Source organism: Gobio gobio (assembly GCF_949357685.1).
Source record: "Gobio gobio genome assembly, chromosome: 19".
NCBI classification, from domain to species: Eukaryota; Metazoa; Chordata; class Actinopteri; order Cypriniformes; family Gobionidae; genus Gobio; species Gobio gobio.
In genome coordinates this window covers 5,842,117-5,858,307 of record NC_137112.1, presented here as the reverse complement: position 1 = coordinate 5,858,307, position 16,191 = coordinate 5,842,117, and the positions used below count along the sequence as shown (strand labels likewise).

The 16,191-nt window shown below is 35.0% G+C and overlaps 1 protein-coding gene across 1 annotated transcript in view; it reads right to left on the bottom strand.

Annotated features, from left to right (window-relative positions):
- Window positions 1–16,191, bottom strand: part of traf3ip2b (TRAF3 interacting protein 2b) — a 1,379,907-nt gene that overhangs the window by 263,155 nt on the left and 1,100,561 nt on the right. The window lies entirely within an intron of this gene.

Here is a 16,191-nt window from a genome sequence, read left to right as displayed (position 1 = left end):
CTGAAGAGGTGGAGATAAGACGCAAGGAAGGGAAACGAGGATGCACAAATAAGAATTGAGAAGCACCCTTGGTCTACCCTTGGTCTTGAAAGGACTCTGGATTTTATCTTAAGACCAGTCAAGACCACAACTGCAAGGATATCTCTAAATTGCGGGTGCATTGTCAGATTTAACATCATTAATGTGATTCTATGTAAAACTTACTGCTTAAAATGCAATCAATAACTTGTCAACCCTAACCCTAACCCTTGTAATGCGATTTCTTTTGTTACTGTGCTGCCAGGTTCAAAATCAATGCAGCATCGTCTCACAAATGCCCAAAATGAATATAAATGCCCACAAAATTATGTTTTTTGTTTAATATAACAGAATATAATTAAGCAATATCACAAGAGCAAGAGAGCTGTTTTCATGAATATTAGCGTGATGGCAAATTATATTGATTTATACAAACGTTCAATAAACAAGAAGTTCATATTAAATTACATTTTAAACTGTTTCTTTGCTAATTCGGCCATGTTTCGTTATTAAATGAATCGGCTACTTTGAACAAACTGGTTGAATAAATTATTCCGTGAATATAACGTTAATGTTTAAATGTTAAATTAATATGAACATTTTATGCAGGTGTAATTGTACCAATTCAGATGCAACTTCTGTTCCATGAATTTAATTGGTAATAGTGCTATAGTGTCTTATTATTCTAATTGTATTTATTCATTAAATAGCAGTCATTTCTGTAGCAGGCGGTACACGCTTTGTCAATTTTGATAATCTTCGGCTTTTATGAAGTAAAAAGCTAAATGTCACGATCACATGTCTTCAGTGTCACCGTCGGTAAACGTCTGATGGGGATTTCAGTCTATTAAAAAAAAACATTTTCCCTGAAAGTTTGAGTTAGGATAGTTTGAACAAGCGTGATTGTGAACACATTGAGGATGTAAAAGTGGAGAAGGGAGTGATGTGTAGTACGATGTTAAATGTCCCCGAAAACCTAATTTAGTCTTATCAGCAACTGTCTTTTTTTTAAGACGAGTAAAAATAAAAAGGGATATTACTGTTGTCTATTACAATGGAAATGTGTGACATACAATAAAATATGAAATAATTGGAATGCTAATGATTTAGGACAATTTCAAATATACTATTTAGGACAGATGGTATGCAAATTAGGACACAGAAATAGACAGCAAGTCCACAAAACAATTGAAAAGTTATTATTTGGTAAATTATTCAAGTAATTATTTGGTTCAAAAGTTGTGGTAACCTGGGAATCCTGCATCTGGTGGACTGTCAATCATCTGGCTTCTCTCGTGTGGTGGAGGAAGAAAGAGCAAATCGCAATAATAGCCTCTCAAGGCACTAAAAATACCTCCTGGAGTCTCTTAGGAAAAGTCTTCCTGTCCCCATGTGCAGATGTCGGCCTGTTTCTCTCTGCCTAAATATGTGAAGCTCACTGACGCTGTGATTGGTCCCCGAATCCAGACGGCTCCTGGCCTCAAAATCACATCCAGACCATCACTCGTTTCATAACAGGTAAACCATGTGGGACCAGAAACACACATGAGACTCAGAATGCTGTTTTTGAGCAGTGCATCTGCTGTTGGTGTAACCCAGTGTAATGTTCACCGGTTCATGAAATGTATTTGTTCAGATTTCTAAAAGGAGACAGGTGTGGATTGGATCATGCATAAAGTGCTTTAAAAGTTTTTGGGGAAATGATGTGGAAGAGACACAGGAAAAATCCAAGTAAACACTGAATGTGCCTCTCCTGAGGTTGTAATTTAAACATTAAGGGCCCTATTTTACCGATCTGAGCACTTAGACTGAATCACACGATGCAGGTGCACTTAGGGCGTGTCCGAATACACTTTTGCTAGTTTAATGACGTAAAAAAATGGTCAGTGTGTGCCAGGTGCATGGCCCAAAAGGATTCTACCTCGTCTCTAACTGAGTCATGGGTGTGTTTTGGGCGTAACATGCAATAAACCAATCAGAGTCTCATCTCCCATTCCCTTTAAAAGCCAGTTGCGCTCGTACCATGCCGGATTTACTATTTACATGGCAAAATTTGCGAGCGGAAAGGCAACACTTCTCCAGAGAGGAATCCTTTATTTTTAATTTTTAAAAATGTGTGTGATGCTGCGCATCCCTGTGTGTGTGTAATAAGCAGAGTGTACGTGCGTAAGCGCATATTACTAACACACCCTTGCCTTTAGAGCAGGTTTGTGTTGGTCAATGGCGCAGTCGTTTTCAGTTCCTCAAAATAGCAAGACACCAACAATGCACCTGAACACACCTGGTTTTCAGACCAGACACCCATGGGCGAACAGATGTGTGCGAGTGCATTTGCTGTTTAAAAGTGCTGTATGTAAGAATGATAGCTAGTGGTTGAAATGGGTACTGCAACCCAAATTCTAAATATTGTTTGCCCCGCCCCCTCCTCCTCAGACTCGACCCGCTCACGCAGGTTGCCAGTTTGAGGACACGCAACAGGAACGAGTGCAATTGACAATGGAAGACGAGGGGATTTTTGGATGGATGCCGAGTCTTTTTAGGACAGGTAGAATCTGCGATCTCTGACCCAGTTTGTTTGCTTCCATGGCTGCAATATGCGTTTTTTTCCCACCAACTGGCAACCTGTGGTGTCAAAATACTATTGGGTACAATGGCGCAGTCGTTTTCAGTTCCTCAAAATAGCAACACACCAACAATGCACCTGAACACACCTGGTTTTCAGACCAGACGCCCATGGGCGAACAGATGCGCCAGTGTATTAGATATTTAAAAAACCAGGGGCCCTATCATACACTCGACGCATTCGACGCCAGGTGTGATTCAAGTGTTTTTTGCAAGTTTCATTTCACGTCCAGCTCCACGTTGTTTAAATATCTAATCCACTGGCGCATCTGTTCGCCCATGGGTGTCTGGTCTGAAAACCAGGTGTGTTCAGGTGCATTGTTGGTGTGTTGCTATTTTGAGGAACTGAAAACGACTGCGCCATTGACCAACACAAACCTGCTCTAAAGTCAATAGCGCAGTATTTTTGTGTTATTTAAAGGGTGTGTTAGTAATATGTGCCTATGGCGGGTGCATAACGCACATACACTCTGATATTACACACACAGGGATGCGCAGCAGCACACACACATGCCAAATATTAAAAATAAAAGGATTCCTCTCTGGAGAAGTGTTCAGTCTTTCCACTCACATGTAATTAGCGAATCTGCCATGATGCAAACGCAACTGGCTTTTAAAGGGAAAGGGAGAGGAGACTCGAAAGACAAGACTGGTTTATTGCATGTTACGCCCAAAACACACCCATGACTCCTTAAGAGACTAAGTACAACCCTTTTGGACCATGCGCCTGGCGCCGACCGTTTTTTTCCATCGTTAAACTAGCAAAAGTGTATTGGGATACGCGGCGCCCTAAGCACCTGCGTCGTGCGCTTCAGACCATGTGCTCAGATCGGTAAAATAGGGCCACAGGTTTGTGTTGGTCAATGGCGCAGTCGTTTTCAGTTCCTCAAAATAGCAACACACCAACAATGCTCCTGAACACACCTGGTCTTCAGACCAGACGCCCATGGGCGAACAGATTTGTGCGAGTGCATTTGCTGTTTAAAAGTGCTGTATGTAAGAAAGACAGCTAGTGGTTGAAATGGGTACTGCAACCCAAATTCTAAATATTGTTTGCCCCGCCCCCTCCTCCTCAGACTCGACCCGCTCACGCAGGTTGCCAGTTTAACCCTCTGGGGTACTTCGGGTCAAAAATAACCCGAAGCATTTTATAAAAAAAAAAAAAAAAAATCGTAGGTATATCAAATAACCATTTAATATATAATAACAGATTCTCCAAGACTATTTTTGTCATGTTTTTTGTTTGTTTGGTTGGTTTAAATGGTAATTTGAAGTGCCAGTTTTACTTTATAATACAGTCAAACCTGAACATTGCATTAGAAAGAGAACAAATGGAAAGCATTTTTTTTTACCCAATGTTATATTTGATTCATTGATTTTATTTCACATATTTTCACATTTCTCTGTTACAGTTTCCCCAGTCTCATATTTCCCTATGTGTGTTTGTGTGTGTGAGTGTGTCTATTTTGAAACCTTGATGGCTTACAGTCTCATGCTTTCATTGCTGTGCACTTTATTTCTTACATTGATGAATAATTGCTTTTATTTCACACATTTCCCAAAATTAGCTTTTGGAATGACGCGTTCATTTGTGTGTGCGTGTGTTTTTGTGTGTATAAGTCAAGTCAAGTCAACTTTATTTATGTAGCGCTTTTAACAATGTAGATTGTTTCAAAGCAGCTTTACAGAGTTAAACAGGAAAATAATGCAGCATAATTTTATTCAGCCGTATAGCCATTCTGGAGAAAACGCTGATGTCATCAGTTCATTTCAATTATCATACAGTGACAGTGTGGGCTTTAGATCAATAATTAGATCAGTAATTTAGTTTAAATGGTTAATTTAGTTTATTAATTAGATTTATTTCGATGTTTAGTTGAAAAATTGAGTGTCCCCAACTGAGCACGCCAAGCCAGAGGCAACAGTGGCAAGGAAACCAAAACCCCATCAGGTGACCGTATGGAGAAAAATAAACCTTGGGAGAAACCAGGCTCAGTCTGTGTGTGTGTGTGTGTGTGTGTCAGTTTTTCACTCTTGATGTTTTAGAGATTCACCCCTTCACTGTTGAGTCCTTTTTTTCTGCATCCTGGCTGATTTGTAGATTGTATGCACAAAAAAACTCTGTATTTTCATATTTTTGCCAATTTCCCATTCATTTCCTATGGGGGTCATTTTTGACCCGAAGGTCCTGAGTGTGACTATTTTTTTTACGACCACTTAGACTTAGACAAATCATGTTCCCAATTTGTTTGGGTGTTCATATACCAAGTACCAATAAAGTCAACAATTTTCGGACCATTCTGATCAAGGAATAAATAAATCAAGGTGCATTTACTAGATAAGTAAAATGACATAAGACATTTTTCTTGTTTACTTGAAAATAAAATCAAAATGAGTTTTTGCTTAAAACAAGCAAAATTATCTGCCAATGGGGTGAGAAAAATAATCTTATTTCTGTTTGGGACAGAAACAAGATTATTTTTCTCACTCCATTGGCAGATGATTTTTCTTGTTTTAAGCAAAAACTCACTTCATTTTGATTTTATTTTCAAGAAAACTATCTTCTGTAATTTTACTTATCTAGTAAATCCACCTTGATTTAAGAATTTTTAGATATTTAGACTAGAAACAAGACACAAATACTTCGTAAGAAGAGCAGTGTATCCCTTATCTTCCCTGCATCAGAGGGCTTCTGTCTTTTTTGAAACTTCAATTCGGCCATCCGTCATAAATAATCAGGCAACTTTCACCGTGTCAACACCTGGCGCGAACAAATTTCCTATGGGGGTCATTTTTGACCCAAAGGTCCTGAGTGTGACTATTTTTTTTACGATCACTTAGACTTTTCAAATCATGTCCCCAATTTGTTTTGGGTGTTCATATACCAAGTACCAATAAAGTCACCAAGTTTCGGACCATTCCGATGAAGCTACGATTTTTGAAAGAAATTTATAAAACGCTTCGGGTCATTTTTGAGCCGAAGTACCCCAGAGGGTAAACCAACCAAACAAACCAAAAACTTGACAAAAATAGTCTTTGAGAATCTGTTATTATATATTAAAATCAACAACCTGAAAAAATAGGCAAATATGTGCAAAAATCCCTAGAATTCACAAGCCTTTCTACAAAATCCATTACAGTGGTAAAAATGTGCTATTGCGTGATAAAAATGCTCAATGTGTCCACCGGATGGCACGATCTCGTTTAAAAAATTGCTTTCATGAGGGCTAGGCTTGACTCTAAAATGAAATTCAGCTTTAATAATAATTTTTAAAAAATGTATATCTATATATACATTTTCTATTATATTCAATGGGAAAAAATGGTTCATAATTATTGCATAAATATGAATTATTAATCATAAAATTATCTCAAAACACAAAAAAAAAAAAAAAATATTATTGAACAAAAATATATTTCATTGATTTTACTCAATTTTTTATTAAATCTTAATCCCGCCCTCAGGGTCATTTTTGACCCGAACGTCCTGAGTGTGACCCATAAATGAAGAACCCCGAGGGTTAAGGACACGCAACAGGAACGAGTGCAATTGACAATGGAAGATGAGGAGATTTTTAGATGGATGTCGAGATCTGAAGACCAGGTGTGTTCAGGTGCATTGTTGGTGTGTTGCTATTTTGAGGAACTGAAAACGACTGCGCCATTGACCAACACAAACCTGCTCTAAAGTCAATAGCGCAGTATTTTTTGTTTCTCATCTCTGAGTTTGTGTGCTCGGCACGTTTCCTAAATATCTGCAAATATATTATGGTATTTTTATGCTTTAGTGCAGTCAAAAACGGTCATATAGCACCTTTAAACAACGTGGCGCTGGACGAGAAAATGAAACTAGCAAAAAACACTTGCGTCAGGGGTTTGAAAGAGCCCTAGATCTGGGCAAATGGAACTTTTACATTTCTAAAGAATTGAAATTTGAAGTGAAAGTTCCACATGTTGATTGTGGTTGCCAGGGCGTTGCTAATGAGTTGTTAGTGCAACGAGTCCATTAAACGTCTTGTAAGCTCCTTGCACTGCTGTGAGACAGGTGTTTAGGAGACATTAAGCTCTGGTTTTACCCATCTGAGCAGTATTTCATCTGTTAAGCTCTATGATTTCAGGAGCAGCTGTTATTGTTTCTGGGACATTACCCATCCAAGTGCACATGGGTGTAAAACGGGGACGGTCCGCTCGGGTGCCTTCATCTGCTCTACACCAATAACATTGATTTTCTGACTGACTGCATGTTCAACCCGAGCACATTTGATTTTTCTCTTTAATATAATGATAAGAGATCCACCCTCGAGCTTTATCAGTTGCCAGGAAAAATAATAGCTGCACTTTTTAAGGCATTGATGTGTGTATGGCAGATGGCGTGGCTCTTAACCCTATGAGACGTAGAGATGGCGCTGCTTGACCCGAGGTAACCTCGTCCAGTCGGGTGTGTTTTTGCTGCAGTGGTTGTGTGTTGTGTTGTGTTGTGTTTGCTCGATCTCACTCTCTGCAGGTGGTGTTAATATAACAGAAGGCTTTGGCTGCACCTGCGACTGATGCTTTCCCGGGCTCCCAGATCTGCAGTTTCAGAGAGAGATGAGATTGGTTTTACTATGTTTACAGCTTTGGCTGTGCAAGAGACGGTGAGCAAGCTGTTTAGACATCAGTGAAAAGTGACAACATTTTTTGTCTTTAATTGTAACTATTTAAAGGTGCACTATGTAACATTTTTGCAGTAAAATATCCCAAAACCTCTAGGCCAGTGTTATATATTTTTTACAGTTGAGTACTTACAATATCCCAAATGTTTCCAACTATTTGTAAATCGTGAGAAATTGCCATTTTAACCAATAAAACGGGACGTGTCATAATAAAAGTCCCGCTGCTCGCGAGGTGTGTGTTGCGTTCATCTTATTAACAATCGCTCCAGCGGTTCCTCAGCTCCACAACACTCGCTCCTGCTCTGCTTCACTAGTTACGTTAATAATCACATCCACATGATTTCTGAGTCCTATCCCGATTCTTTCCCACCGGCTGTGAGCTGAAGACCACATGTCCCAGGATTCTTCACTCAAACGTGGCCTTTGTTTTGAATAGGCGACCTCTAGTGGACGGAGAAGTTACATAGTGCAGCTTTAATGTATTTCTTATTTTATCAAAGCATTTTGATTAAAATGCACAATAATCATTTATTTCTGATATAACTCACTAAACATGCAACGTAAAGAGATTAGCAAGAAATCAGTGAAAGGAAAAGACTCCAAAATTGTATTTATTATTATAAATATACATTTGTTTTATTTTATTGTACCTTATTTTTGTTTAGTTTAGTCTGTCTTTTATAGCTTTTAAAAAAAATAAAATGACTATTTAATCTCTTATTTTATTTTATCAACTTTTTTTTTTTACATAAAATTTGATTCAAATTCAAAATAATCATATTTACTTCTGAGATAATAACTCACTAAACATGCAACATCAATATATTAGTAAGTTAAGAAATCAGTGAAAGGAAAGGCTAAAATGTTATATTTTATTTTAGTTTGATCTCCCATTGCAGTTTACAGCTGCTTTATTGATTTTTTAACTATTTAGTGTCTTATTTTATTTCATCAAACATTTTTAAATAAAAAATTCGATTAAAAATTCAAAATAATCATTTATTTTTTAGATTATTTTATTTTAAAAACTATTTATTTAATCTTATTTTATTAACTTTGTTTAAAAATGCTAAATAATCATATTTACTTCTGAGGTAACTTGTTAAACATGCAACGTAAAGAGATTAGCAAGCATTTAAGAAATCAGTGAAAAGCTCCAAAATTATATTTTATTTATTTTATTTTATTTTATTTTAATCTGTCTTTCCTATTTATACAGTTTACAGCTGCTTTATTCATTTATTTTTAACCATTTTTGTTCTATCCATTCCAAACACTTTTACATAAAATTGGATTAGAAATGCAAAATAATAATTCATTTTTTAGATAATATCTCTCTAGATTAAGAATGCAGTGTAAAGTCATTAGCAAGCTTTTTGGAAACCAGTCAAAGGAAAAGACTCTTTGTATTGAATTGCATTTTAATTTATTTGATATATTTTTATTTTATTTAGTCTCTTTCCTATTTAATTAACAGCTGCTAATCTTATCAATATCATTTTGTAATATACAGTAATTCTACATACAATTGGATTAAAATGCGAAATAATTCATTGCATCCAAAATAAAAGTTTGTGTTTACATAATATATATGTGTGTACTGTATATAAATACACATGCATGTATATTTTTAAGAATTTTTTTTTATTTCTTTAACAAATTTAGATAAAGATAAATTATAAATACAGTATATACATGCAAATATTTCTTAAATGTATACATGCATGTGTGTGTATTATTTATATCTACATCATTACACAGTACACACACATATATTATGTAAACACAAACTTTTATTTTGGATGCGATTAACCATGATAAATTTTTCCCCAGCACCAAATTTAATTGAATTAGGCCAAACTGGCATTAAAACAGTCGTGACCCGGCCGTGTTCACTAGTGAACGTCTGCAGCTTGTGTTAAACAGTGGCTATAGTTGTGACTGATGAACTGAATGAGGGCAGGTTTATCGACCTCTGAGTGGTTTTAAATATAGCCTGGGATTCAAATGCAGCTCAGCTGAAGTGATTCACACCAATGCACCAACACGGTTCATTAATACAATCAATATCATTTATATATAGATAAACCTTAAAGGGATAGTTCACCCAAAAATGAAAATTATCCCTGATTTACTCACCCTCAAGTCATCCTAGGTGTGTATGACATTCTTCTTTCAGACGAAAACAATCAAAGTTATATTAAAAAAGTCCTTGCTCTTCCAAGCTTTATAATGGCAGTGAATGGTTGTGTCGTTTTTTAAGTCCATAAAAGTGCATCTATCAATCATAAACCTTCACTTCAGAAGGCCTTTATTAACCCCTGGAGCCGTGTGGAGCAGTTATATGATGGATAGATGCACTTTTATGATGGATAGATGCACTTTTATCATGGATAGATGCACTTTTATGATGAATAGATGCAGTTTTATGATGGATAGATGCACTTTTGTGATGGATAGATGCACTTTTATGATGAATAGATGCACTTTTATGATGAATAGAGGCACTTTTATGATGAATAGATGCACTTTTATGATGGATAGATGCACTTTTATGATGAATAGATGCACTTTTATGATGGATAGATGCACTTTTATGATGGATAGATGCACTTTTATGATGGATAGATGCACTTTTGTGATGGATAGATGCACTTTTATGATGGATGGGTGCACTTTTATGATGAATAGATGCACTTTTGTGATGGATAGATGCACTTTTGTGATGGATAGATGCACTTTTATGATGAATAGATGCACTTTTATGATGAATAGAGGCACTTTTATGATGAATAGATGCACTTTTATGATGGATAGATGCACTTTTATGATGAATAGATGCACTTTTATGATGGATAGATGCACTTTTATGATGGATAGATGCACTTTTATGATGGATAGATGCACTTTTGTGATGGATAGATGCACTTTTATGATGAATAGATGCACTTTTATGATGGATAGATGCACTTTTGTGATGGATAGATGCACTTTTATGATGAATAGATGCACTTTTGTGATGGATAGATGCACTTTTATGATGGATAGATGCACTTTTATGATGGATAGATGCACTTTTGTGATGGATAGATGCACTTTTGTGATGGATAGATGCACTTTTATCATGGATAGATGCACTTTTATGATGGATAGATGCACTTTAGATGCACTTTTGTGATGGATAGATGCACTTTTATCATGGATAGATGCACTTTTATGATGGATAGATGCACTTTAGATGCACTTTTGTGATGGATAGATGCACTTTTATGATGGATAGATGCACTTTTATGATGGATAGATGCACTTTTGTGATGGATAGATGCACTTTAGATGCACTTTTATGATGGATAGATGCACTTTTATGATGGATAGATGCACTTTTATGATGGATAGATGCACTTTTATGATGGATAGATGCACTTTTATGATTTATGATGGATAGATGCACTTTTGTGATGGATAGATGGATAGATGCACTTTTATGATGATAGATGCACTTTTATGATGATAGATGCACTTTTATGATGGATAGATGCACTTTTATGATGGATAGATGCACTTATATGATGGATAGATACACTTTATGATGGATAGATGCACTTTTATGATGATAGATGCACTTTTATGATGGATAGATGCACTTTTATGATGGATAGATGCACTTATATGATAGATAGATACACTTTATGATGGATAGATGCACTTATATGATAGATAGATACACTTTATGATGGATAGATGCACCTTTATTATAGATTAGATTAGATTAGATTCAACTTTATTGTCATTACACAAGTACAAGTACAAGGCAACGAAATGCAGTTTAGGTCTAACCAGAAGTGCAATAGCAGCAAGTGCAGGATATACAACGGATGCGTAAGTGCAGGACATGGATATGTACTGAATATATATAAATATGTATAAATAGAGAGACGTTATTACTATAAACAGAACTGAATTTACAGGTGAATATGTACAGTGAATAAATATACAGATGGCTATTACTATAAACAGAATTTACAGGTGAATATGTACTATGAATACAATATACAGATGGCTATTACTATAAACAGAATTTTACAGATAGAGGTATACAATAATATGCTAGGCTAATATGAGGAATAGCAGTGGATTAGGGTAGTGCAATAAATTATGGACAGAGCTATCCGGAGAAAAGTGTAAAAGTGCAGTGGAAAGTGGTTGCATATTACAGTTAGAAGTACGGTGCAAAATGCAAATGTAAACATTGGTACTATAAATACAGTCGGCAGTGCAAATGAGCATAATCCAGTTAAGATATGGCAGTGCAAGATGCATATGTAAACAGTTGTTACTGTGATAAACAGTCGGTAGTGCAAATAACAAAGTGAAGGAAGATGTGAGGTAGGAGAGTTATCAGTTTATGAGGGAAGTGGATCAACGGGGGTGGATAGATGCACTTATGATGGATAGATACACTTTTATGATGGATAGATGCACTTATGATGGATAGATGCACTTTTATGATGGATAGATGCACTTTTATGATGGATAGATGCACTTATGATGGATAGATGCACTTTTATGATGGATAGATGCACTTATGATGGATAGATGCACTTATGATGGATAGATGCACTTTTATGATGGATAGATGCACTTTTATGATGGATAGATGCACTTTTATGATGGATAGATGCACTTTTATGATGGATAGATGCACTTTTATGATGGATAGATGCACTTATGATGGATAGATGCACTTATGATGGATAGATGCAATTTTATGATGGATAGATGCACTTATGATGGATAGATGCACTTATGATGGATAGATGCACTTATGATGGATAGATGCACTTATGATGGATAGATGCACTTATGATGATAGATGCACTTATGATGGATAGATGCACTTATGATGGATAGATGCACTTTTATGATGGATAGATGCACTTTTATGATGGATAGATGCACTTATGATGGATAGATGCACTTTTATGATGGATAGATGCACTTATGATGGATAGATGCACTTATGATGGATGGATGCACTTTTATGATGGATAGATGCACTTATGATGGATGGATGCACTTTTATGATGGATAGATGCACTTATGATGGATAGATGCACTGTTATGATGGATAGATGCACTTTTATGATGGATAGATGCACTTATGATGGATAGATGCACTTATGATGGATAGATGCACTTATGATGGATAGATGCACTTATGATGGATGGATGCACTTTTATGATGGATAGATGCACTTATGATGGATGGATGCACTTTTATGATGGATAGATGCACTTTTATGATGGATAGATGCACTTTTATGATGGATAGATGCACTTATGATGGATAGATGCACTTTTATGATGGATAGATGCACTTTTATGATGGATGGATGCACTTTTATGATGGATAGATGCACTTTTATGATGGATAGATGCACTTTTATGATGGATAGATGCACTTTTATGATGGATAGATGCACTTATATGATAGATAGATACACTTTATGATGGATAGATGCACTTATATGATAGATAGATACACTTTATGATGGATAGATGCACTTATATGATAGATAGATACACTTTATGATGGATAGATGCACCTTTATGATGAATAGATGCACTTTTATGATGGATAGATGCACTTTTATCATGGATAGATGCACTTTTATGGACTTCAAAAACTACACAACCATTCACTGCCATTATAAAGCTTGGAAGAGCTAGGATATTTTTTAACATAACTCTGATTTTATTCGTTTATACACCTAGGATGACCTGAGGGTGAGGCAAACTATCCCTTTAAGAAGTCTTGATGCTAAGTGCTTTCAAAACTGTTATATCCTGTGTTTAGCAGATGCGTTCTTAACCCCCCAAAAAATAAACACAAATCTGTTGCTTCTTTGTTTGCTGCAGACACGATACAAGATCCAGCCGAGACGTTTTTAAAGGCGCTTATAGGCCGAGACAAACCACCTTCCAAAAAGACGAATAAAACAGCGCAATATAAGAGGATTGTGGGCAGATTAGGACAGGAACACATAAGGTGAGATATGAAGTGATGAAATATGTTTTGTCAGATTGGTGTCAAGCCCGTCCTGGCCTAGAATCAACTAGAACACAATTGCGTCACCTCAGCATTTGATTCTTCTTAACCCAAAACCAGTGTGAATGTGTGTGTGTGTTAAAGCAGCATGTGTGTGTGTGTGTGTGTGTGTTTGATCTCTGGCTGGCATACTCTCATACTGAGAGATATAATCTATGATTACTTTATGAGAAGTGAAATGAATTTCCACGTTTGTTAGAAAAGGAATCTCTTGTTTTATTTAGTCTCTCTTTCCGCGACAGTTTGCAGCTGCTTTCATTTTTGAACTATTTAATCTTTCTTATTTGATTTGATTGGACTTCCAAAAGTTCAATAATAATGCATAGTGAGTTTTTTTAAGCAACATAAAATGTATTCTGCACATGCTAATAATAATAACATATCCATTGAATATTTGGAATTGGCTATCCACATATAGGGGAGAGTGGGGTAAGATGAGCCATTTTTTTCTCATGTGGTCCTCAAGTTAAAATAAAATAAGGCAGAAATACAATGAAAGTATCTCAAGTAATTTTAGGATGTTTGCTATCATTTTAAAATGATCTGAATACATTTCTGACAAAATGTTCTAAAAATATGGCATCTTATTAAAAAAAGTGTTCCTGCGGCTCAATTTACCCCAGGTTAGGGGTAAGTTGCACCATCTGGGTGTATAAATGGACCATCTGATTGAATCTGAATAATGTGACCCCTCTTTTAAAAACACCTTCAATAATCAAATTTCCATTTACAAATAGTAATATTTATTTTCTTAAAGCTATTTTAAACAACATTAAACCAACCAAATGAAGTTTGAAATGTCAATATCTTTATTTGTTTGCATTTCTAAAACAATGTGTTGAACACCAAAGTTGTAACCTTCCCAAAAACAGCCTAAACCGAGTTTGTTGAGTAAAAGTAAATCAAATAAAAACTGAATTAGAATGAATGAATGTCAGTGAAACTAAGCAGTTGTGTAACATTACATTAAAATCATGCCAGTTTATACTTCAGAGATTGAACTACAGTGCCTTATGGTGGGGTAAGTTAAAACGCTGGCTCAATTTACCCCACAGCATTTGGCTCACTTTGCCCCATAGCTGCCATTTTGGATTAAACTAGCTGGCTTACCAATTCCGGCTAATATTGAGTGATTTGCATGGTTTTATGCATTGCTAAATGCTTTGATGCGACAGCCATTACATCTGTTCTGCTCACATTTTACTTTGAGAAGCCAAAGACAGTTTTTAAAGTGAATGTGTGCCGTCCACTCCTCCCATGTGCTTCTCCTTTTCACAGTCTGGCAGAAATGATGAGTGCTTTTGTCACACGACAATAACAGTTGCCAAGATAAAGAGGGTGGGTCAATTTACCCACTGGCTCATCTTACCCCACTCTCCCCTAGTCCTACTGTTTGTGCAGTAAATAATATATGTGACTGTTTGCAGATGATCCGTATACATGGAAAAGTGTATGCCACACAATATAGGCTAAACTATGATTTTTAATTGTCTATTTGGAGTATGCGTGTTGGATTGGGATTTAAACAACATTTTTACTCACAAGACTTTCTCTGGTCACCTGACATTGAATTAAACCAAAACGTTCATGTACTAAGTGTGAAATATTTGACTACGCCTACAACTTCAGTTTTGTATAATAGTAGGCAGTATTGCAGTGTTATATTCACACATGGAATCTGAATCAGTGCAAACATATTGAATGTCGCCATCTAGTGTCGGGACGTGTGATGTGATTCTTATTCCCTCAGAGGAGCTTGATCATGAAGATATCACACTGTCACCTTCATTAATGTTGCAGACAGGCTGAGAGTGTGTGGACCATCCACCAAAGCAGAACTGGGTTCCAGGCAGGAGCCAAAGGGAGTGCGAAGGGGTCCGTGAAAAAGTTTCGAGAAAAGCAGTGTAAAAATAAATCAAAAACTTAACTAATTTAACTAACTAACTAAATAAGAATAAAATAAAATAAATATTTAAAATAAATGTGATTTAAATAAATACATTTAATTAAAATAAAAATTATTTAAATAAAAAATAAATAACTACATAAATATTTTTAAATAAATAAAATTGATTAAATCTTGTTTTAGAGAAAATCTATGTAAAAATAAATAAATAAACATTATTTAAATACATAATAAATTAACACATTCAATTAAAATAATTTGATAAATAAATAAAATCCATCTAACAGTACAGCACTACAGTGAGTATAAAAAAAATGCAATGATGTAAAATAGTAGAAATAAATACATATTTTACACATTAATAATATACATTTTTCACAGTATTAATTGGCTCTTTATCCATGAGAACATATAGCTTTAGGATTGAATACCGTTTAATTTAATACATTTTTTTAAGTATTTAAATAAATAAAAAACACATTAACATTATATTAAAATTAATTGATTAAAATACAATTTGATTTAAATAAAAAAATAAACAACTACATAGATATAAATATGTTTAAAGTAAATAAAAATGTATTTAAATAAAAAAATGTAATTATTAAAAATAAGGAAAGCAGTGTAAAAATTGAAAAAATAAATAAAAGTAATATTAAACTAAAATAAATTGATTAAAATAAAAAAGCGGATTAATATAAAAAGAAATTTGATAAATTAATACATTTGATTAAAATAGTTTGATAAAAAATAAGTAAAATACATATAAGTATAAAAAATGCAATGATTTAAAATAATAGAAATAAATACATATTTTATACATTAATAATATAAATTTTTTTCACAGTATTCACGAATCTTTATCCATGACAACATAAAGCTTT